This window comes from Otolemur garnettii, unplaced genomic scaffold (genome assembly GCF_000181295.1).
Source record: "Otolemur garnettii isolate 467f Iridium unplaced genomic scaffold, OtoGar3 scaffold00002, whole genome shotgun sequence".
NCBI classification, from domain to species: domain Eukaryota; kingdom Metazoa; phylum Chordata; class Mammalia; order Primates; family Galagidae; genus Otolemur; species Otolemur garnettii.
In genome coordinates, this window is record NW_003852397.1 from 37,193,608 (window position 1) to 37,202,969 (window position 9,362).

Below are 9,362 nucleotides of genomic sequence, written 5' to 3' on the forward strand. Positions count from 1 at the left end.
TTTTTTTTTTTTTTGGAGACAGAGTCTTACTATGTCACCCTCAGTAGAGTGCTCTGATGTCACAGCTTACAGCAAGAAACTTCAAACTCTTGGGCTTAAGTGATTGTTTTGCATAAGCCTCCCAAGGAGCTGGGACTACAGGTGCTGCTATAATGCCTGGCTATTGGCTATTTTTTTTTTTTTTGAGATAGAGTCTTATTATGTCGCCCTCGGTAGAGTGCCATGGCCTCCCAGCTCATAGCAAGTTCAAGCTCTTAGGCTTAAGCGATTCTCTTGCCTCAGCCTCCCAAGTAACTGGGACTACAGGTGCCTGCCACAACACCCAGCTATTTTTTTGTTACAGTTGTCATTGTTGTTTAGCTAGACTGGGCTGGGTTGTAACTTACCAGCCTTTGTGCATGTGGCCAGCGTCATAATCACTGTGCTATGGGCACTGAGCTGGCTATTTTTTGTTGTTGTTGTTGCAGTTGTTGTTTAGCTGGCCCAGGCTGGGTTCAAATCTGCCAGCCCCACTGTATGTGGCTGGCACCCTAACCCCTGAGTGATGGGTGCCGAGCCTTTTTTTTTTGAGACAGAGTCTCACTATGTCACCCTTGGTAGAGTGCTGTGATGTCACAGCTCAGAGCAACCTGCAACTCTTGGGCTTAAGCAATTCTCTTGCCTTAGCCTCCCAAGTAACTGGGATTACAGGTACTTGCCACAATGCCTGGCTATTTTTTTTTGTTGTTGCAGTTATTGTTGTTTAGCAGGCCTGGGCTGAGTTCGAACCTGACAGCTTTGGTGTATGTGGCTGGCACCCTAACCACTGAGCTATGGGCACCAAGCCAATTTTTTTTTTTTTTTTTTTTGGAGACAGAGCCTCAACCTGTTGCCCTGAGCAGGGTGCTATGGTATCACAGCTCACAGCAACCTCTAACTTCTGGGCTTAAGAGATTCTCTTGCCTTAGCCTTCTAAGTAGCTGGGACTATAGGCGCCCACCACAAGGCCCAGCTATTTTTTGGTTGGAGTTGTCATTGTTGTTTGGCAGGCCTGGGCTGGATTCGAACCCACCAGCTCTGGTGTATGTGGTTAGGGCCTTAGCTGCTTGAGCTACAGGTGCTAAGCCTGGATTTTTTTTTTTTTTAACTTTTTTTTAATAGAGATAGGTTCTTGCTCTTTTGGTTAGGCTAGTCTGGAACTCCTGAGCTCAAGTGATCCTTCTGTCTCAGCCTCCCAGAGTGCTAGGATTATAGGTAGGTGTGTGCCACCTTGCCCAGCCTCTGGTTACTTTAAAGTCTACGATAGACTTTCTTAATTTGTTCCTCTTCTGTTTTGGCTTATTATTTTTTAATCATGAGGTAAATGCATTTATTTGGGGAAAAAAGTATGAATTGGCTCAGCACCTGTGGCTCAAGCGGCTAAGGCGCCAGCCACATACACCTAAGGTGGCGGGTTCGAATCCCCAGCCTGGACCTGCCAAACAACAATGATGGCTGCAACCAAAAAATGGCCAGGCGTTGTGGCGGGATTGTGGCGGGCGCCTGTAGTCCCAGCTACTTGGGAGGCTGAGGCAGGAGACTCGCTTGAGCCCAGGAGTTGGAGGTTGCTGTGAGCGTGATGCCAGGGCACTCTACCCAGGGGGATAGCTTGAGGCTCCGTCTCAAAAAAAAAAAAAAAAAAAAAAAAGAAAAAAGTATGAATTATGTCTCCAGTTATCCATTTGGAATGATATACCACCTAATCTCTGGAGGAGGCTTAGAGAAATCTCTTCAGTGTCCTTAGGGCAAGATGTGTGGGGGATGTTTCCATTAAATTCCACACCATCCTGATCAGTCTTCATTCATGGCATGACCTCAGCTTATGCAGCCTTCTTGGAGGGTTGTGTGGTATGCAGGAGATTCCAGAAGTACAGGGATGAGGCCCGAGTAATATGGGTGTCATAGTGACTGACAGTGGCCGTGCTGATTTGCATCAGCTTCAACAATCCAGTTTTGAAACTGGGTGGTAGGATGCCAAAGAAGCCAAGGTCAGCATACTTTGAAATAATGAAGTGAGTCATGTAACCCAAGATTGGCACAGACCCACAGGTCTATCTGACTCATCCCACCTCCAGGGGAACACGTCCATGATTATTGGTTAATTACCTGTGCCCAGTTCTGTGCTGCACGAGCAAAAGGAAGCAAAGCCACCCGGAGCTGGAGCCCCTTGTCTCGCTGGGGAGACAGATGTGAAATGAAAGAAATGTTGAAGTGAGGACGGCACCTGTGGCTCAAAGGAGTAGGCTGCTGGCCCCATATACCAGAGGTGGCTGGTTCAGGCCCGGCCCCGGGCCAAAAACTGCAAAAAGAAATGTTAATGTGAATAATCAAGCATGAAGTGGATGTGGAGAGAAACCATCATGAGCTGGGGAGAAGTAAAGGAGCGGGCTCCAGCCTGGGAGGAGCAGAGAGGGCAAAATCAAGCAGAAAAACAAAACCAAAGGGAGGAGGACATCAGACACCAGAGGAGTTTAGAATGTGCCCTGGGCACCAGCCTGACTGGCTCCGATTCCTGATGGGTGACCATGGGAAGGTTACTTACCCTTTACAAGCCCCAGGTTTCATAATTCTAAAATGCAGATAGTGATAATGTCAACTTTTTCTTTTTCTTTCTTTCTTTCTTTTTTTTTTTTTAGAGACAAAGTCTCATGCCTCGGTAGAGTGCTATGGTGTCACAGCTCACAGCAACCTCAAACTCTTGGGCTTAAGCGATTCTCTTGCCTTGCCACAATGCCCAGTTATTTTGTTGTTGTTGTTGTTGTTGCGGTTGTCATTGTTTTAGCTGGCTGGTGCCGGGTTTGAACCCACCAGCCTCAGTGTATGTGGCCGGCGCCCTACCCACTGAGCTAAGGGCACTGCCCAATAATGTCAACTTTTTCCATTCACGTAACCAAATTGTTGTTGAACATGCCAGGTGTCGATTTAGATGCTGATGATATAGTGACAGATGGGTCCTTAACTGTTGCAGAGCTTGCCTTCTGGTAGCAGATGTAGACAGAAAGCAAGAAAATAACAAAAAGTGGTGTGGGCCACACAGAAAATGCAAACAGAATTAAACGGGAGTGCCAGGGAATTCCTTCAGATATGTGCCCAGGAATGTCTCTGCAGAGGGGGCACAGGCTGGGGCCTGAATGATAACGGGAAGTGAGGGGAGTAGGTGCCAGGACACATGCAAAGATACTCCAGCTGGAAATGGTGTGGCATGTGCAAGCCCTGCTGGGAGACCAGTGTGGCTAGATGAAGGTGGGTGGGACAAAGGTAGGAGATGAGATGCCAGAGAGAAATGGGGGCCAGAATGCTGCAATAATAGTTTTTTTTTTTTTTTTGGTAGAGACAGAGTCTCACTTTGTCGCCCTCAGTAGAGTGCCCTGGCATCACACAGCTCACGGCATCCTCCAACTCCTGGGGTTAGGCGATTCTTTTGCCTCAGCCTCCCGAGTAGCTGGGACCACAGGCGCCCACCAGAACGCCTGGCTAGTTTTCTGTTGCAGTTTGGCTGGGGCTGGGTTTGAACCCGCCACCCTTGGTATATGGGGCCAGTGCCCCACCCATTGAGCCACAGGCGCCGCCCTGCATTAATAGTTTTAACACAGTGAAATGTTAATATCTTTGGTTCTGATCAGTTTTGACAAGTACATATCAAGACACAGAACTTTTCCATCTCCCTAGAGTGTCTTGCCTTTCAAATCTCTCTTTCTTAGAAGCACCCACTAATCTGATTTGTGCCCTGTGGTTTAGTTTTGCTATTCTATAATTTCACGTAAATGGTACTACACAATATAGACTTTTTTCCACTCAGTGTAATGTTTTTGAGATTCATCTGTGTTGTCGCATGTATATGTTGTTAATTTCTTTTTATTTCTGAGGAGTATTCCACTGTATGGATGTGTCAGAGTTTATTTGTTCATCTGTTATGGACGTCTGGGCTGTCCAATGGATTCATATTAGAATAGCCTCTTAAAGTGACCTTTCTGGTAGCTCAGAGAATAATAAAGTGTACAAGAGAAAGACTAGAAAAAGAGGGCCAGTTGGAAGTTGTCTAGAGATGAGTGGTGGTGTCTTGGACTAGGGTAGTAGTAGAGGGGGAGGGGTGGGTGAGAAGTCGACTGTTTGGGGCAGTATTATTAGGGTATAGGCAACAGGACTCAATTTGTTATGGGGAGAGGGGTAAAGAAAAGCCAGAAATAAAGGATAATGTGTAGATTGTTGGTGTAAGCAACTGAAAGGATGGTATTTTCATTTACCAAGATGAGGAAGTGTATGGGAGAAGCAGGTATGAAATAGGTAAAAAAATCTAAAGTTCTGTCTCTGAGGTATTAAATCGGGTGTATCTGTTAATAGTCAAGTATTGTCTTGATGGTAAAATGAGATAATCCATTTAGCAGTTTGGTATAGAATCTGGAACCTTCTAAGTACTCAACAAATGTTAGCTACTGTTACAGTTAACAGCAGTGCTAAATATAAATAATAATTATAGATCTTTTTTTGTTTTTTTTTTTATGTCAGCGGAGTAAAGTGCTGACGCTGTAACAAGGTTTTAGGGAGGCACATCTCACACATGAGCATGAAAACCCAGTCATCATGCTTAATGAACTACAAAAGGATCTTGCTAAAAAGACCATCCAAATAGGAGAAAAAGGGAAAAACTGGTAAAGAGACACAGTGGGAGGTAGAGTCTGCTAGGTAGGAAGAAATCACTTGATAGGAGGGATATCAGAGTGTCTTTGCACTTTAAAAAGGAGGAGGCACGAGATATTTGAGAGGGCCAGAGGGAGTTCTGGGTTTTGCGCTTGGCTCCTTGGCTCTTTGCCAGCGGGGTGAACTCTGGCAAACTGTGTTCTTTCTCTGGGCATTGAAGTACTTGTCCTAAAGGGCTATTGGAAGGAGAAAATAAGATGATTTGGGCTGCAATTACCTTGGAAAGTAAGAAACACAAATGCTTGACATTATTGTTTAAGAAGCATTTTAGGGTGGAGTGATGTGGGCAAGTGCTAGGTTGGGAATGGGAAATGTATGTGTTGGAAGAGGAAGAAAGGGCTTCTCCCAATTGACTGATAAAGGCCTGGAGTTGGACCCTGGCGGGAGAAGGAAGAAGGTATAAATCTGAGAAATTCTGAAAGAAGCCTCAGATGGCGTTAGGTGAGGACATCAAATGCAGGTATATTAAACCTCAGGACATGGGAGGAAGGTAATGCCAAGAAGGTAATAGGATGGTTAAAAAGGGGTGTTGGAGTGGAGGGCAGGCCTTGGTGTGAAGTTTACTGGACAGAGAGGCCAGATGTAGGCAGCTGGGAATGTGGGCTACAAGTTCTGCTTTGCAGGTTGGGCTGGTTATGTGAATTGGAGAGTCATCAGCCCAGATAATGAATGATACCATGAGAACGTGAGCTGTTCAAGGAAACAGTATTTAAAAGACTATTCATTTTGCTCATCCTTGTGGACTTGGTACCAACACGACAGGCTGAAGAGTGAAAGATTCTGTCAGCTGATTGTTGGAGATGCTCAGTGCTAGCCAAGCAGTTTGACAGATCTTTCCGCTGGGTTGAAGCCTGGGCTGACTTTTTTGTGCTGGCTGTTTTGCATCTATACAGATAAAGTCTGAGAATGTGGCTCAGTGCCCGTAGCTCAGTGAGTAGGGAGCGGGCCACCTACACTGAGGCTGGCGGATTGGACCCTGGCTCAGGCCTGCTAAACAAAAATGACAATTGCAACCAAAAAATAGCCAGGCATTGGTGGCAGGCTCCTGTAGTCCCAGCTACTCAGGAGGCTGAGGCAAGAGATTCGCTTAAGTCCAAGAGTTTGAGGTTGTTGTGAGCTGTGATGCCATGGTATTCTATCAAGGGTGACAAAGACTCTGTCTCAAAAAAAACCCCCCAAAATGTGAGAATGTGTGTGTATTAAATTTAAAAAACATGCCTTGGATTTAGCATTCTAGGGCATCAGTTTCTAGGCCCTGGTGTCACTTAGGACCTCCTGACGCTCTTCCAGGGATGATGTGTGTTTGGGATTGGACCTGGAGAGGTGACTCAGATAAAATGAGGCCACCCCCTAGGCCATTTGATAACCTTGGGAGCCATTCCAGCACCCTTGGAGATACTGCCTGAGGGTTTGGGGGTGGGTGTGGGGGTTGATTTAGCCAGACCTATTATTCAGCTGCAGCAGAGGTACAAGGACTTCCTCCTAATAGGGATGTTCTTAAGATTTTCTGTAACTTTGATGTTGGAATAACCCTGGAAAGCATGGATGAGAAGCCTTTGAACGGAGTATTTTATAGCTGAGTTGTTTTGCCCTGGGTAATTTCCTCATGATAGGATTTCCATTCTTCTGTACCATGGACCATTTTTTTTTTTTTTTCAGAGACAGAGTCTCACTTTGTTGCCCTCAGTAGTGCTGTGGCGTCACAGCAACCTTCAGCTCTTGGGCTTAGGCGATTCTTTTGCCTCAGCCTCCCGAGTAGCTGGGACTACAGGTGCCTGCCACAAGGCCCGGCTATTTTTTGTTGCAGTTTGGCTGGGGTGGGTTCGAACTCGCCACCCTCGGTATATGGGGCCTGCACCCTACTCACTGAGCCATAGGTGCCGCCCTCCCTGGACCATTTTCTTCAATATTTGTTTTTGGGATTCCCTGGGACTTTCCAGACCAAAATGGCACTCAGTATTAAGGTATTCAGAGATGCTACTGCTGGTGAATTACCTCACCAGTTATCATTTCTCTCTTCCAGTTCTGTTTCCAATCTCAATCACAGGCAATTTTACTTTCCTGAAGGAACACTACCCCTCTACCTGGCACACTTTCTTCTTTTCACTTCTGCCAAAAGCCCCAGATTTTTAAAATCCCAGTTTGAGCTCAAAGTTTATGACATCTGCTGGCCTTCCACGTACAACTTTGTGAACTGAAAGAATTGTCACACAGCGGAGAAAAAAAGGCTATGTGTTTCCAAAAGGATTATTCAGCTATTTAAACTTAATCTGTGTATGAAAGGCTAAAGTTAATCCCAGGAGAAGGGAGAGCAGTTGCATTTTTCAACCCGTCTTTATCCTTTCAAATCTTTTGCTACTTAAAAGAGTGGCCTTCACCTGGGAACTTGGAGAAATGTGGAATCTCAGGCCCCACCCAAGACCTAATCAATCTCAATCTGCATTTGACAAGATTTCCCAGTGATTTCCTGAGCAGATGGATGTTTGTGCAGGACTGCTTGGAATCACATTAGCATTATGCAAAAACCAGTTACTTCCAGAGGAGAAGACTTTTGTTTGCATCAGAACTGCTGACTGTGGGGTCCAGGTTTTGTTATTTTAAAATAGGATTAAAATATCTTTTTTTAACGCAATACACATATAGTTAAGAGGAGAATTTAGGCCGCACAGTGGCTCATGCCTGTAATCCTAGCACTCTGGGAGGCCCTGGTGGGTGGATTGCTTGAGCTCAGAGGTTTGAGACCAGCCTGTGTAAGAGTGAGACCTCATCTCTTACTAAAAATAGAAAAACTAGTTGGGCACTGTGGCAGGTGTCTGTAGTCCCAGTTACTTGGGAGGCTGAGGGAAGAGGATTGCTCAAGCCCAAGAGCTGTGAGCTATGATGCTACAGCACTCTACCTAGGATGACAATGAGACTGTTCTCCCCTCCCCCCCAAAAAGAAGGATTTAAACATTTCACAATGGTAGCCACAACGTCACAATGGTAGACATTTTTTGGTTGTTGTTGAGACAGAGTCTCACTGTGTTGCCCTTGGTAGGTGCAGCAACCTCAAACTCTTGGGCTTAAGCAGTTCTCTTGCTTCAGCCTCCCAAGTAGCTTGGACTACAAGTGTCCGCCACCAATGAAAATTTGTTCTTTTTTTTCTTTTTTTTTTTTTTTTTTAGATAGACGGAGCCTCAAGCTATCCTCCTGGGTAGAGTGCCATGGCATCACAGCTCACAGCAACCTCCAACTCCTGGGCTCAAGCGAGTCTCCTGCCTCCGCCTCCCAAGTAGCTGGGACCACAGGCACCCGCCACAACACCCGGCCGTTTTTTGGTTGCAGCCATCATTGTTGTTTGGTGGGTCCGGGCTGGGGATTCGAACCTGCCACCTTAGGTGTATGTGGCTGGCGCCTTAGCTGCTTGAGCCACAGGTGCCGAGCCCACCAATGAAAATTTAAACCCTCTCATCATAGTCCTCCTGCATTGCCAGTTTCTCTTCTTGGCTCCCTTTAACCATTTCCAGAAATTCTTAGTCTACCCTCACCCACCCAGCTGAGGCTTTATCTTAAATTTTATATTGCAGTCCAAGAAGGGAACTAGAGTAACTATCCAGAAATTCTCTTTAGATTCCATTTTAGTTCCCATGTATTTATAAAGAGACCAGAAAGTTGGATGTCAGCATGTTAGCGGCATTTAATAGGGAGCCCCTAACAAAACCCAGCAACATCAGTCTTTATTATTAGCCAGTTTTAATTGTTTCAAACCCTCTACTGAATTCAGAAACAGAGCAACCTAGTTAATGACTCACTTGTTCTTGTCATTTGCTGTTTTTCTTTTACTAAATTAGATTCTGACAGGGGAAGTGTGGCCACCTCTAGACTGTCACTTTTTTTGATCAGATAAGGGCAGGGTTTTTGGACAGACCCCTGTGTGCTATCCTACATTTTTATTTTTATTTTTGGAAGTATAGCTTATTAAGTTTCCTTAATTTGTGAGGAGAAAATAAGCTCCAATTGTGGGACATACTTGGGGGAAACTTTGTGTAAGATTCATCTTTGAAGTGATAGTGATACCGGAATTTCGCTCTTCAGTGGGTCCTTGGTCTCGGGGATGAACCCTTGGACCACAGATCAGTGGCAAGATAGGATTTTTATTAGAAGTTAGAAAGGAATACAGAAGTAAAAAGCACCAGAGCTTTGGGAAGGGAGAAAGAGCTAAACTAACTGGGGAGTCTCTATGTGGGTTCTTTTATCTAGGGCAGTGGTTCTCAGCCTTCTTAATGCCGTAGTGTATTTTCATTGTTAAAAAGAGGTTGTGACCCACAGGTTGAGAACTGCTGATCTAGGGGTCTTAGGTCTTGAGAAATACGCTTGGCCAGGACTGGGCAAATAGAAACAGGTTTTCATCATTAATGAGTGTTATTGACAAAAGAATGAATTCAGTCCCTCCAGCTCAGGGCAAAAGGTCAGGTTCCCTTCATGAACTTGCCCAAGCTTAGGAAAACTGGGGTCCCCTGTCCAGCCTTGAATCGGGGGTGGAGGGGTGGGGGGGCAGAATTCTGTATTAATAGTTACTAGCAATTCTTGCCTTTAAAAAACAACTTAGTCGGCTCGGCGCCTATGGCTCAACCGGCTAAGGCGCCAGCCACGTACACCTAAGGTGG

General features: G+C 45.5%; 1 protein-coding gene and 1 non-coding gene across 2 annotated transcripts in view; one reads left to right on the forward strand and one right to left on the reverse strand.

Annotated features, from left to right (window-relative positions):
- The window catches only part of KAT2B (lysine acetyltransferase 2B), a 117,540-nt gene that overhangs the window by 13,498 nt on the left and 94,680 nt on the right, over nucleotides 1–9,362 (forward strand). The gene's annotated exons all lie outside the window — the stretch shown is intronic.
- On the reverse strand, nucleotides 4,519–4,623 carry LOC111725837. Its single transcript, XR_002773804.1, has one exon. It is a non-coding gene; the product is annotated as a small nucleolar RNA U13 (small nucleolar RNA).